This window comes from Coenobita brevimanus, chromosome 13 (genome assembly GCF_032717465.1).
Source record: "Coenobita brevimanus isolate Jiangsu-jjx chromosome 13, ASM3271746v2, whole genome shotgun sequence".
Lineage (NCBI taxonomy): Eukaryota > Metazoa > Arthropoda > Malacostraca > Decapoda > Coenobitidae > Coenobita > Coenobita brevimanus.
In genome coordinates, this window is record NC_136966.1 from 11,202,835 (window position 1) to 11,219,061 (window position 16,227).

Genomic DNA, 16,227 nt, shown 5'->3' on the forward strand with positions numbered 1-16,227 from the left:
TTTCTGTATTTTGTGCTCTCTCTCTCTCTTCTCTCTCTCTCCCATTCCCAAAATCCATGCTTCACTGTGTCCTCGCCGACTGGCCATTGTTTGCACACACTTTATCGCCGCTTAATTTGGCGTGAAGATGTTCCGGGCTGTTCAGAAACCAAGAAAGCAAAGGTTTCTACTAGCGCATGATTATTGAAGGAATTATTCAACGTTGCTCTCCCTCCTACTTTCATTCCAGCTTAGGCCGCCTTCTGGAGTGGTATAGCCTAGACGGCTTTGTAGCACCTCTCTTCTATTTTCCGATTTATTACCACTCGCCAAGCAGAAGTTGGTGTGAAAGTTATGTATTCACCAATGTTTGCTGCTTTCCGGAATCGAAAGATTCGGCGGCAAGCATGTATTGGTCAGTCTTCCGTATGTCTGTCTGTCTGAGTGACTGTTTGTTTGCTCTCTACAGCCAGAATTTTGCGCCAATCTCAAGTTCTTAAAAAAAGAATCCAGAAGGTAGATATTCATAAACCCTGCAAGCTCTACTGTATCGGCCAAAGGTCTTGGGCTGGGTGGGGGTTGAAACCACCTCAATGCCAGATGGGTCCGGAAATCGTCGGGACCTGGTAGGCCGGCCCTCCCCAGCACCATGTGTTCAGGTTTCGAAAAAGGAATTTTTTTTTCCAACCGAATTGAAGTGAAATGTCCGGCACACCTTGCAGTGCAATTACTGGCCTCCTAAACTCCATCCTGTGCTTCGCAATGCAGCACGCAAAATTTTCGCCATAAATGACTGCCTACAAAGCCGATGAACACTAAGCTGACAATCGGATCCACCTGGCAAGAGTGGAAAGAGGGAGTAAAGAGGGGGAAGGGGGAAAGGGGAGGGGGAGAAGAGGAGAGGGGAAGAAGAGGAGAAGAGGGGAAGAGGGAAGGGGAAAGAAGCAGTGGGGAATCCATCCGGCAAGCACTCTGCCTATGGCAGTTTCATTTGCTTGCCGGAATCAAGATTCTGCAAGCATGCTTGGTCAGTTCCTCATGTTTGTCTGCCTGTTCAACTACAAGTCACATTTTTGTGTCAATCGTTTTGAATAAAAATCAGGAAGGTAGATATACAGAAACCCTAGAAGCCCATTGATTTTTTCATCAAAATCGGTCCAGAGCCCTTGAGCTGGGTGGAGAGCTGAAATCCCTCCGTAGCCTACAGTCCAGAAATAGTCGGGACCCAGTGGCAGGCCCAGGAACCATTTTTTTTTTCGTGTTTCAAAAATCTGATTTTTTTCTTAGCAAATTGACGAGGAAGTCTGGCGCACCTGGCGAAGTGCGAATTTCTAGCTTTTTAAACCCATCCTTTGCTTCGCAGTGATGTGCGAAATATTTTGCCAAATGACTGGCTACACGCCGGTGAAAACTATGCAGACACAATCGGATCAATCCGGCAAGCACTCTGCCTAAGGTGAAGTTTCATTTGTTTGTTTTGTCTATCCATACGAGTAAAGCTTCAAAAGTTCTCAGTGAATTTCAGTGACATTCTGTCAGAAGGGTCGGCCATGGGCTTAGGAAGAATTGATTAAATTTTGCGGCGGATCCGGATCCGGATCCGAATCCTATGTGTCCTGCAAAGTACCTCCAAAAGTTCTCAGTGAGCCATGGAGCAAAGGAACAATTGATTAAATTTGGGGGGTGGATCCCGGGATCCCTATGTATTGACCTCACAATATCTCCACGGATCCGGATCCGGATTCTTTGCAATGTGCTTTATGGCACTGGCGGTGGTATGCTGTCTCTGGGTGCTTTCTAGTTTTTACACTGTTAACATTATCTTGCTTGCTACTTAGGCTATATCATTTTAATTTCAACATATTTTGCGCTAATAACATAACGTTCGAGAACATTTTGTGGAAATAGTCTGCAAAGTAAATCGCAGGAGGAAAAGGTGTTTGCACGAAATATGCAAAACCACATGGAACACGACCCTTCGACTCAGGGCAGAGTTACGACGCCCCCCTCGGTCGTAAAGATACAGAACAGTGTGTCATGACCACTTAATAATTCACGACTTGGCTTTGGGAGGGAAGGAAGGAGAGAGAGAGAGAGAGAGAGAGAGAGAGAGAGAGAGAGACAGAGGGGCGAGGAGGAAGGAATGCCAATCTTTTACTTATTTGAGAGGAGGCGTGGTAGAGTCAGGGACTGGGCTAACGTTGTCCAGGGGGCATATCTATAAAGAATCCTGGCTATTTTTTTTTTTTTTTTTGCAATAAACAACCGTATAAAACAGTTAATGATCATCAGGTATCGGTATGTTTGTAAGTTTTGGCCATATTACTAAAAACTCTTAATCTGACTGTGCGGTATTAATAGCTGTAAATGCTAAAGACAAAAATACTGTATGTTCAAGCACTCTTATACGTAACTTAAGCTTGGAAGGGTTTAGGAATTCGGGGTAAGATCATTTTAGCCATAGGAAACCACCCTACGTCCCTGAATTGAATTCGAAACCCGAGGGCGACAGTACATCCCCCACCCAGACCCGAGACATCTTTAAACCATGTCACCGAGGCCAGCTGTTACCTATAAACCTGTCTGTATTAGCTAGGCATTTAACATAACAATAACGACTCTGTTATCAACTCAGCCGTCATGATATTTACCTGTTTTAATATACTGCACTGCACCCTCCTCTTGTTGTTGTTTTTGTGGCCCCAATATCATGTGGATGTGAATTCGGTGGCTTGCAGGCTTAAACAGCTCGTTTGCTGTAGCACACCGTCCTTCTGGGGGGATATGAAGGAATATGAAGGACGTTTGTGCAACATGGCAACTCCGTCGTCCACATATATCGGTGCCACCACGTGAAGGCGTCCGTCTCCAACACCACCTCCCCTTCTACGATCACCAGTGAAAAAAAAAAAAAAAATCAGTAAACCAAATCTTCAGCCCGATGAGGTACTTTTTTTTCGTTTTGTTTTATTTTCTTTAGCGTACGACAGCCCCCAAGGAGAGAAGTTAATAAAGGTTTCATCAACTTTTCTAGTTATAAAATCCATCTTAAACTTAATACATCCTCCAGAAAAAAAAAAAAAAAAAGTCACCTAATGGAAAAGGTTAACTGCTTCTGGCAAAATGTGCATAAATGTTCTTTAGGAAGTTGCGGTTAACCCCTTCAGTTCGATGGCGTATTTTCCAGAAATTCTAGTTACCACTTGACGATTATATTCAGTAATGGAAAGGCCTCTCGTAAGTAATGGTCTAATGAAGGGTGTATAACTCATCCAGTTCGAAAAGTCTGTTCTTTCGGGTGAATAAATTCATTCGAATGTAACAAACATTGAGTGAAAAGTACATCATTAGGTTGAAGGAGTCAGCCACCTCACTTCGATGGCTTTTACTTTACATTTTTTTTTTTTTTACCCTCACAAGATCGTCAATAGCTCTGGAGAAACCATTGGAACTGTTGGTGACGAACACAGCTTCATTAACCCCACAAATACGAGTTGACTTCAAATGTTTCGAGGGATCAGATATATAATTTAAAAAATACGTCACCGAACTGAATGAGATAAAGTATATAAATACTGGATCACCAGTTGAGGTAAAACTCCAAAACATTCAATCTGACTGAAGAGAGAGAAAGGCGTTCAACGAAATCATGAAATCCTTGTTTCCTCAGAACGTTTTTTAGCAATAGAGATAAGCCCGCTTTTCAATCTACCCACTCGAACTGCGAATGCTTTACCAGTGTACTAGAAAAGCAGAATTTTACTCTGCAGCATTTGTAAATCCTTCACATTTTGCAAATCCTCGAACACCAAGCAAAACCTCTGAATATCTGCAAACATTCAAATGTCTACACAAAACCCATCATTCATTTGCGAAGCCACAAGCACTGTGCAAGTAGTCGACTATTTACAAACCCTGGACTATGTACGAAAAATTAGATATTTGCAAAAAGTTTCCCAATATTTGCAATTCCCAATGTTGTGCCAAAATAATCAAGTAATCACAAACACCCCAATATCTCCATTGCTTGAATATCTAAAAAAAAAAAAAAAAAAAAAATGCAAGCCCTCAAAAATTTTCACACCTTGAAATTTGGAACCCTGAACTACTTACACCAACTGAATACCTCAAAAACCAACGAACATGTATTAACCAGCGAATATGGCAAAATTAAACAATTATTTGCAAGCCTTCGAATAACTGCAAACTCTCCAATATTGGTTAAAGGAAGTTGTGTGTATGTACGATAAATAAATAAATAAATAAATATGTAGATAGATAGATAGATAGATGTGTGTGTATGTATAGATAGATAGATAGATGTATAGATAGATAGATAGATAAGTGTGTGTATGTGTAGATAGATAGATATGTGTGTATATATATATATATATATATATATATATATATATATCTATAGATATATATATAGATATATATATATATATATATATATATATATATATATATATGCCTCCTCTGTGGTACAGTGGTAGAGTGTGTGTTTCGTACATGGGTGACCCAGGGTGTGCGCCCGGCCAGGCTAATAAATTCTGGGAGTGTTCACCCGGACACGTACTGCATTGGCGGACACAGGGGTGCTGTGGTTGAACCAGTGTTGCTTACTATAAAGTATGCTTGCACCCAGTCGGCTTGCGCGGGCCGATTACATTTGGTTCACAGACTACACACACATCCAGAGCTACTCCAGCACTACAGTTACACTTACAAGCACTTCTCACCCTACATACAATCTCTACCAGACAGCCTAAGCCACTTGGTAGAGATACATTAACTGTATCGTCCCAGCTTCGGTCGGATAGGCCGGTCCTGCAGTGGATACTCAAAAGGCTGATGATGATATATATATATATATATATATATATATATATATATATATATATATATATATATATATATATATATATATATATATATATATATATATATATATATATATATATATATATATATATATATATATATATATACTGTATATATATTTATTTATATTTATATTTATATACCAAACCATGAGAATATATCTAGACCTGTAAATGTCCTGATGACCCTTGAATATTTACGAACTATCGGATATTTAATAACGCTCAAATTTTTGCGGACCCGTTCAGCGTAACAGTCCAGTATTTCCAAACCCTCCTACCAAGACCCTTCACTTTGCTTAACCAGACACTCTTTTGGTTGCCTTGGGTTTGTATTCATAAAAGATGTTAACCAATTATTACGATGTGCAAGCCTCAATACACAGGGTGGTCCAAATATTACGCATTCCAATTCTTCTGTGCTGCAGGAACGGTTCAAAATGTTGGTGTAGGGTGCGCAGACATTCTGGCTGCATCATGAAATTATCTTGTCAGCTATGAAATACATGGACATATAAAAGAATTCTTAATAAAACGTGAAAAAAGAATTACAATAACACACGAAAACTGGATGGGTAATACTCGTATATGAACCATTCTGTATCACTGAGTTACTAAGAGGAATCTGTCCGTGTGGTGGCTCTTTTCACTTTAATAATCACTTAAGTTTTGTTGTGAATTGATCACTGGGTGTATGAGTGAAATGTATTAATACGAAGCAGTTTCAGACACAACTTAATGTAGTTTATTAATATGGCCTGTGTGGCTGTCTGTTTGTTGGCCAGGTCCATGTTGTCCCTATTATTAGTCGCATTTTCTTTCTTGCTTTCTTGTTTAATTGTGGCAGGCACTTCTACCCTTCAGTTTTAACCGATCCCAGCCAAACTTGGATATAATGACCTGCCTATGACATAGTTGTGTCTGCAAGGTTTTGGTTCCCAAACAACAATTTGTTACATAGCAACGGTCGAAAATCCGATTTTTTTTCATACTTTTCACGTTTTCAGCTGTAGAAGCTTTAGTAATACGCATAGAAAGCTCCAACTTCTTTAGGCGTAGCCTAATCTTGAGGTCATTTCCTATTGGAATTGTGCCATCCATTTTCTCTCTCTCTAGTTTTCGAGTGGCAACCCTGCGAAGACTCGCCTCAGTGGCCCTAGCAACCAGTACTGGTTTTCAGAATTGTGCCCCTAGTTTCCCAGTGGCTTGATGGCACTGAATGAAACTTTGCATGCCTATAGGCACTGACTAGTACTAAAACTTTCTGTTGGACATCTGTGTGATACATTGGCCAGGTCAGGAGTCAAAGGTCATCAAAAGTGAATACGGTGAAAACAGCTAAAATCACGACTATGCTCGTGCGAAATGCTAAGGCTCTGAAGACTATTAAGCCAGGACCACGATTCCTGGGTGGAATGTTGCACTGGAGTATCTCCAAATGAAAACTACATTTAGTGTCGAAACTCTCTTCCAGTCGCTGGCAGCACCACCTAGAAGCTGTACCTCTGGTGAGCCATTCCACGAATTTCAAGTTTCCAACAGTGGATGGATGGAATCGAATGAAACTTTGCATTCTAATTGACGTTAACGATACTACATTTGTCCTTCGTACATGGGTGATCTATACTGCCAGGTAAGGGGTCAATGGTCACTAAGTGCAGAAAATATGAAAAGCGCTAAAATTACCTTTCTAGCGCGAAATTCTAAGGTTCCGAAGATTATTAAGCCAGGGACATGATTCTTGGGTGGAATGTTGTACTGGAGTTCCTCCATATAGTGTTTAAATTCACTTTCAGTCGCTGACAAGGCTTGGTCCGCAATGAGCTGGCCATCGTCGCCTACAGGCTTGTTGCTCTGTCTGTCTGCCTGCCCGTCTGTCTGTCTGTCTGCCTTTCCCTCTGTCTGTCTGCCTGTCTGTCTGTCTGTCTGTCTGTCTGTCTGTCTGTCTGTCTGTCTCTCTTTCTCTCTCTCTCTCTCTCTCTCTCTCTCTCTCTCTCTCTCTCTCTCTCTCTCTCTCTCTCTCTCTCTCTCTCTCTCTCTCAAATTCTCCCCTATCCAGCCAGGTATTGCACAGAGCCCCGCCGAAGTATAAAACGTGTTGTGTACGTGTTGAGGCGAGTGCCATACCTGGTCATTATCACCTGGCCAGTTATTAAGGTTATTTACAAGCCTCAGAGATCATTAATGGACCCGAAAACTGCTAGTATGGTAAAGGACGAAGAGGTTACAACAGTCTTTATCAGGGTGGGTTATGAGAGGGAGGTGAGAGTTGCTAATGGTAGGCTGCTGTGGTGGAGAGAGAGAGAGAGAGAGAGAGAGAGAGAGAGAGAGAGAGTATGGGGGGGAGGGAGGGGAACGATGAAAAAAGATAAAGGGGAGAGGGAGAAGATGGTGATTTGAAAGTGAGAGAGGGGAAGAAGAAAGAAGAGGGAGAGAAGGAATCAGGGGAGAGATGAATGACGATGAGAAAGAGTGAGAGGTTGTGAGGAAGCAAGAATAAGGGGTGTTGAGGGAAAGGGGCAGAGGTGAGAGAGAAAGAGGGGAAGGAAAAATGGGTAGGAACGGCGAAGGGGGAAAATAGGGGAGGATGAGAGAGGAGATGAGGGACAAGGAGATGAGGAGGAAATGAAGGAGAATGGGAAGGTGAGGGAAAAAGGAGAAATGAAAGAGGAAGAGAGAATGGGGTGAAGGAGATGAGGGAGAAGAGGGAGATAAGTTAGAAAGAGATGAAGTGGAGGAGGAATGAGGGAGGGAATGGTGAGAGAGTCGAAGGGGGTTGAGAGAGAAGGAAGAGCCAAGGGGAGGGTAAATGAAGGAGGAGATGGAAAACCAGTAGAAAAGGTGAAGGAGGAGCATGGGAAACGGGGCAGGCGAGAAGCACACAAGGGATATGGTAAATGAGGGACATGAGGAAAGTGAGAGAGCGAGAAAACGAGGAGGAGGGTGACAAGAGCAGAGAGGAGTAAAGGGGAAACTAGATGAGGGAAAGATGGAGAGGGTAACCATGAGGCAGGAAGGGGGAGAGGAGCGGAGGAAGGAAAAGAGGAGAGAAACGGAGGGGAGGAGATAAGGAAGGGAGAGAGAGAGGAGAGGAAATGGTTGATGGAATGGTGAAGATGGGATGGGATATGGGAGAAGGAAGGGCGTGAGGAAAAACAAAAGAGAAAAGAGAGAGGATTAGTGTGGGACGAGAGTGAAAGAAACTGAGGGGGAAGGAGGAAGAGGGGGACAATGAGGAAATAAAAGGATAAAGGAAGCACATCTGGGAGAAGGATAAGGGGAAAAGTAGTAAAGGGAGGAAGAAAAGAAGGTGAAATAGGATTAATACCTAACGACTGGACGAAGATCTTGAAGCAAAACAACTAATTTCTTACTATGTCACTGTTTTTCCCAAGAATACGACACGCAACAATCGAATTTACAGCTAGATCCTCAACTATACTGCTGGGTGAGTTGAGGGATGGTGAAACACAGTGTAAGCGTTTGAACAACCTGAGAAACGAACCCGAGGGGCGAGATAGGCTACAAATAGAATAAGGCGCGGATGGGAAAGGTATGGTAGGGGGTGAGGAAGAATGAGTGAATGATGGAAAGGAATATAAAAGGGAGAGAGAGAGAAAGAGAGGAGGGTGAAGGAAAAGGAGGTAAGGTTACAGCGAGGGGAAGGAATGAAGAGACGGAGCTGAGGAAAATATGATAGAAAAAGGTAAAGCGAATGAGGGGGTTTGAGGAGGGCTGAGGAGTAAGGAGGAAGGTAAGGAGAATAAGGAAAAGGCGATGGGGTTAGAAAACTTAAACGAGGTCTAGGGAAGCTGGAGGGAAAGATAGAGTTGTGAAGAAACAGAGAGCAATGACGAATGAAGACAATTGGGAGGAGGAGAAAAAGAGTGAGGAATGGAGAGGAAGAGGAAGATGACGAGGAAAATATAGTATTTTGAGGCTCTTGGGAGGGGGGGGGGATGTGAAATGAGTGAGGTGGATGGCAGCTCCCTTATCCCGTGATAATGGGGTTGGATGGACTTACTTTCCTTTCCCCCCCCATTCTCTCTCTCTCTCTCTCTCTCTCTCTCTCTCTCTCTCTCTCACGCTCCAGTGATTGTTAGATGTAGCCAACGTGCACATCAAAATACATATCGCAGTCAGCAACTATGCACAAAGGTCAGGCACATTCCTCCATCATCACACGATTCAGAACTCAACATAGAAAACTCTGGGTTATTCCACGCCTCGCGCTCTCATCTTCGATAATCCAATTATAAGTGATACAGTTATCCTGCTTTAGAAAATAGTGGAACGACGACGACCACGATGATGATAAATACAGTAAAAGCTACGTGAGTGAAAGTGGCTTCGAGTACTTAAAACCATATATTTCCCCACCTCTAATTCTGCCGTCCAATCACTGTTCCCAGGTGTAGCTCCCGAAGAGGTGTTGATATGATGGATTGGGCGTGGTTACAAAAGAGAGCAGCCTACTATTAATATCACTCTAAGAGGAACTATTAGAACACCACACACTGCACACTGTACCCACATCTGTTTTGAACTCTTTAATACCATGACCTTTTTGCTTATTCTTGCTAACACCGAACGATTTTATTCAGTTGAAGAGGATCTTGAAGAACTACAAGAATTAAATAGCCTACATTAACACTCTTCAGACTCCTATGACTCACTCTTGGCTGAATACAATTATCTGATATAGCCTAGATGAACACTCTCAGATTCCTAAGATTCACTCTCAGCTGAGTATAATTATCTGATGATAAGAGGGCTAATGGTACTTGTATTAATCCTCACGGGGGGATAATCCATGAGTGTAGGACAGAATAAATACTACCCACTTATTGCCTGTGTGCGGTAAAGGGCAAGTAAAGGAAGCAGGTGCCTCCTCTCTATACCCCCTTGGCCGTCTTCTCGTGACTTTAGGAGGTTCCCTATAACACCCCATAAAAGAAAACATATTAGCAAGTGCATGCAAAACATACAAAATAATATCAACGTGGCATATGCAGAACTAAACTGGTAAGGAAGAGGTGCTACGAGGCCTCCCAAGATAGCCTCCCAAGATAACTAAATCATGGCACCTTCATGGCAGCTGGCCTGTGTTTCCGTGGGTTTAGGAGGCTCTGTATACTGCTACTTTTTTCATAAATTTATTTCCGCAGTTGGTACATTAACCTCTCCTTATCACATCAGTAACTTCAATATTATCTCGCTAATACCAGGCGATATTATCCAGCTAATAATATATCCAATTCACACTATATCTAGCAAAGGAAGAGGCGCTTGAGAGTGTTCTAATCGTGTTCTAAGCACACAGGGAGGGAGAGTGCTGGAGTTGTGATGTAAAAGGCAGGCGCAGAACTTTATAAATATCCAACCCAGTACCACTCCCTTCGAGATGTAGTGGTGCGAGGCTGTAATCCAGGACACTTAAGGTACATGATAAACATATGGAAAGATTAAATGAAGTAGTATATGAGGGAAGCTGGCCTATAGTGGCGGAAAAGGTAGGGGGACTGGTGATGAGATGGACAGAGAGGATGGAAAAGTATATGAGGGAGAAAATGGAGTAGGACATGAGGGAAGGTGGTTTGGAGTGGTAATGTAGAGAGAACGGAAGAGCGGTGATTATACTCGAGAGAATTGGGAGAGTGTATGAAGGAGGGTGGCTGAGAGTGATGATGAGCTACAACAGAGAGAATGGAGGACTGAATGAGGAAGAACAGTTTGGACTGATGAATAGGAGAAAAGTGGAGCAGTGATAAGCTATGATAGAATGAAAAATATATGAGGGAGGATGGGCAAGAATGGTGAGTTGACTATGATAGAATAAAAAAAGAAACGCGGTTCTGATAAGATATTATACGGCGAATGGAGGAACGTACACTATGAGAGAACAATTTTAATTTCGGTCACACATATATTTTTTTAATTGTACTTATTGTCACCTAAAGATTGAATTCAGGGCAGGAGAGCCCCAAGTAATGGTGGGATCACAAAAGGGTACATGTAATTCCTACAACTAAAAAAGTCTCTTCTCAAATAAGTAAATCGTCTTTACTTATCAAGAAAAATGCAGAAAGGAAAAAAAATATCATTGGATTCAAGTGGATGAAATGGTACTGAGTTTTGCGAGACAGAATCAAGGAATATAATGAAGGAGGACAGGTGTGAGTGGTGAGAGAAAATGGTGACGTGAGACTGCAAGGCAGTTATATCAGAGCCACCCTGGATGAGCCATGCGTCAGCCAATATTGAACCATAGTGGTAAACTGAAAGGACTATAAAACTTGTTAGTGTCCCAGTAAAACTGTCTTTATGAAGGCCACCGTACATAAACCTGGTCTTTGGTATGGTCTTGTGTCAAAATTCATTATTATTATTATCATCAGCCATTTACGTTATTTTCTTGGTCATTTCAATTACAACTCTCGCTTCTTACGGGTCCAGCGAATACTTTTGGGGAAATTGTTTCTCGATGAGCAAAATTCTCATGATATTAGGCTCCCCAGCACCCTCTCTCCGATCATAGTATTTCTTCATAATGGAGACGAAATAATATCGGCCTGAAAGTTGGAACGTGGGATTCGGCGCTGCTGCAAACCACTTCGCTAGAGTCTAATCCCTTTTCATACAACAATGATGTGATCTTCTTGTCTTCTGCTACCTACTGTATATGCAAAATTCAGTTTGATAGATCACCTCTAAGTATATCTAAAAATTTGATACTAGTCATGAAAAAATTACATGGAACGGACGTAAAGTAGTAGTGTTATCTTCTGCTATTGAGATACGTGAAACAAGCTGCAGAAGGACGAAAATCGGGACCAAATTAAGGTGGAAGGATGTAAGATGGCTTCCGATTAAGTATGTAAATAAAAAAAAATATACAACCAATGGTCAAAGTTCATTAAGATCTATTGTAATGAGCACACCTTTTCACTCTGATTACGGATTTTCATTGTAATCACATCACCATGTCGTAGTTAAATTAGGGAGGGCATTTAACAGAGCAAGGAGTATATCGAATACTTCCATGTGGAGAAGATTCTGCTAAATGGAATACAGTGGTGTGGAGACAGCTACAGAAGGATTACTATGTCTTTGATGATGTGTCAGGGCGCCTCCCAAGTCAAAGGAAATACCTTTCATGTGTCTGGCTTTCACTGTTCAGATGTATCTGGCTTTAACTGTTCAGATGAATGAAAATCGAGTTTCCTGTATCTTCACAATAAGCAATTTCAGTATGTGGGTTAAAATTTACGTCCACTTGTCTATCGCTATCCTTGTCCTTTTTCTGCTGCTATCATGTAGGTTTATGGTGGCATCACCCTCTTTCAAAACATCTGTTGGCTATAAACTAGTTTCATGTAGTTTTGTAGCAATAGTCACCTTTCTATAAAACGACTGTAGATTTATTTACTAGATCCCACCTAGTTTTGCATGGTAGTAATCTCTCTCTCTCTCTCTCTCTCTCTCTCTCTCTCTCTCTCTCAGCTCTCTGTGTGCCATTAACCCAACAGCTAGCCGTCTTCCCCGTCATACCAAACCAATTGCATGATATACGAGGTTCGCTCTGTCATCCTTTCCTTGCTTTCCCAGTGATAGTTATGTCCTCGTAAGTCGACCGCGCAGCCATAGAGTGAGAAATTATGCCAGATGTGAGGCTGTAGATCAGAGGTGTGATGCTGCTGCCGGGCTGAAAATACCAAAGGTGGGTCTGGGATAAGTCAGTCCGCAACGTTCCTTGCATGAGCCTGTCCAAAATGTCATTCACCCTGTTGATTTTACACATTTTCAGCTTGTATGTTATTTTCGGCACTTCAGTATTGACACAGACTACATAAACAATATAGCAGAGAGCCTACCGTATACAGAAAGAACCTAAAGATGAGGTATAGTATAAGGATGCCCCAGTTACCTGTCTCTTTTACTCGCCCTTTTACGAGATACAGGGAATTAATAGGTAATATTATTTTCAAAACCTGCACTTGTGGAATATCCCCCACTGCAACACTGGAAGCTGAACTATATTTTGTTCTTAACTTCGTCCCTTTGTTGCATATTTCACGTAGTTCGGAGCGCAAACAGACAATGTTACGACTCTACGAGCACACCCTTCCCATTCCACTTCTTCCTGACCAGCGTGATATTCAAGTGTTACTCTACTCGTATTTTTGCGGATCACCTTATGAGGTGAAGAAATGGCAGTTTTAGGCGAAATTAAAGGTAAAGTTCTTTTCTTGATGGATAAAGATGCTCCCTAACATCTCGTTACATGTTTATTCCTAAATCTAGTGCTTTGATATAGTCTAGTACGTTACTGGTGCAATATATCACATTACGAAAAAAGGCAATAAACAAAACGATTATTAGGTGTAGTATATAACCTAGTTGGTTAAGGCGGATATGCTAGAAAGCCTTCAAAATTGACGCGTATGAGGACTGGTTTGAACCGCCATGAAGTTGTTGTTGTTGCTGTTTTGGCCCCAGGATCATCTTTAACCTGGTGAACTGCAAACTTCGGCTGTCCTTCTCGTGCAGTATGCCATCCTCTCCTGGGGAATGGGAAAGTAGTTGAGGGACGTTTATACAACCAGGGAGCTCCACCTTTTAGATATATCGGTGGCATAACTGGAAGATGCCCCTCTTCACCACCGCCATGAACTTAAAAGAGGAGGATGTACGGTGACAATGTAAATGTGCGTGTTGTCATCTGTTTCAAGTAGCAGGAATGTAGGGACCGTTTTTATAAATTCTCCCAAGCTTAAATTGTACTTCTTAGTGCTTGCAGACTGATATTAGTTGCCTTTACTCATACACATAAACACTTCACAATCAAATCAGATTAGATATAAAAGTAACACCTCATTTAAAGCCTGTGATAATATATAACTGTCATGAGGACTTGTTAGTACAGTGAAATGGTGTAGTTCCTTCATAAATACGAGTCTTTGGCCTCCGGAACCAACTGATTTGCTTGGTCGAGTTGGTTACGTAAATATAACCATATCAGTTGATGTAGGGAAAAATTTACTTTGCTGGTATATTACTTGTCTTTGGAAATGGCCGCCTTCACTCGGAGGCAACGGTATTGAAGGGCGGTGGGGTTGCCCGGTGGTAAAAATATCCCTCAGTTCCTATTCTATCCCCAGAAAGGGAGATGGTGGACTGCAGGAGAGGGACAACTGTAGAGTGTAGTCTACTGGGTTCACATCCATATGAATCTGGGGCTACTACTACTACTACTTTACCTTTCTTATATAATTGCTATATATTTGTTGATATATGATTACCACGCATGGGGAGTGGTTGGAAAATGAAATATTTACATTCACAGGCTATGAAAGTAGCAGGAATTTTTTCTAAGTCCTCGGAATGAAGGGATTGCCTGCTTCACTCTACCATCATATTTTCCCTTATTATGTTTGCTACCCATAGGAAGTTTCTCAAGACTGGAGAGGCCGTTGGTAACGACGAGGTTAGCAACAGATTCCAATAGTCACTTAACTTAAATTCTTTCTCTAAGACGTGATCAGTGATCCAATACCCGCTTTGGAATCCTCCCTGTTCACGAGGATGGTTTTCTTCCAAATTTGCTGTTCTATTCATAAGGACTTCAGTGAATAGTTTGTAAATAGCTGATAAATAGGTCGATAGTTATTAGGATCCTTTGAGTCGTTTTTTTGTAGAGCATAGCCTAATAACTATTGCATTACACCATGTTTTGGGAAACTTATTTTATACACTGAGTAAATAAGTGGGCAAGCCTGTTTTGTACTTCTATTCTGCATCTGACAGTTAATCTGCGACTATTCCAGCTCCTCCTGAGACCGTCCCTCTTTTCATAATTTTTAAGAGTAATATTTACTTCGTATGGTGTTACCTCAGATTTTTTACTTTTGTCAGCTGAAAAGTTAGCCACTGATACTATTGTTTTTGGTTCATGTAGTTCTTTGTAAAATTCTTCAACTGTCATCACCATCTTATCTCTGATTTTAATGACTTGCACAATTTTTGTTTTTCAGTGATATATATATATATATATATATATATATATATATATATATATATATATTTGTGTGTGTGTGTGTGTGTGTGTGTGTGTGTGTGTGTGTGTGTACAGATAAACAGATATATAGATAGATAAATAAAAACGGTAGGTGGGGCTGCTCACCATCTACTCACTCAATATAGTGCTGCTTTGGGTGTCTACCTTTTCCTCCCTTCCATCCTTCCTCTGTCTTTCTTTCCTTCATTCTTTCCTCTTGCTTCTGCCTATGGGTGACTCTACACTGAGTGACAAGCCAAATGGTTTCCTGTACACTAGGAAACCATTTACAACGCTGGGTGGTAACCATATAACCAAATTATGATGTCTGGTGGTTTTGTAGGTAATCAAGGTGCTCCAGTCGGATTGAGCCTGTGTAGGTTTATATCCAAGGGATGGTTGGGGTTTAATGCTCATGTAATGCCACTCGGGGATGAGTGAGGCTGGTCACTCCCATCTTAAATGTCTGGGACAACATTCCTAGCCCAGGGTTCCTACGCTTCTCATAGGGCAACATAAGATTGGATGATGGATGGATGGAATAAATGTAGATAGATACAGTTTCTTATTTCAGAGGGTGTACATAAAGGATATTAACTAATTTCTATGGGAAAAAAAAATGCCCATTACGAGTAGCTGTAAGTATAGATTGTATTGTTTTTCTAACGTTTCTCGTTTTGCCATTATTTTAATTTCGAAGTATTTGGTAGATGTATGTGTGAAAGCAGACTTACATACAGGCAATCTTATAAACAACTGAAGCTTAACAGAGGAGATACGAACGGCCCCCCTGACTCCTACCCTAGCCACTCGCATAGATGGTAACTATATCTGAATGATGATGATGTAGATAATGACGGATTTGTGATGGAATTGTTATCCATCTCTCTCTCTCTCTCTCTCTCTCTCTCTCTCTCTCTCTCTCTCTCTCTCTCTCTCTCTCTCTCTCTCTCTCTCTCTCTCTCTCTCCAGTTTAGGCACACATAAACAAACCTGATACCAATGCAACATCAATGAATCTCTGTGATATACAACCTTGATATATTGCCAGCGATATATTGGTGACGACAGATGCACCGCTGTAGGAAAGTCGTGGCTCCACATTTGGGTCACTTGACTTATCCACGACTTGTAATGGTCTGGCGGAGGAGCAGTGGCTTGGTGGTTAGCGCGTTTGTCTGGTGATACGTGTGTCCAAAGACCTGGGTGGGAAACAGTAGCCGTAGCGGGCCTGTAAAGTGACTGCTAGTAGTGTGTGCTGTTATTCTGTCGGTCTTTCTGATGACGTACACTGATTCACACACACAT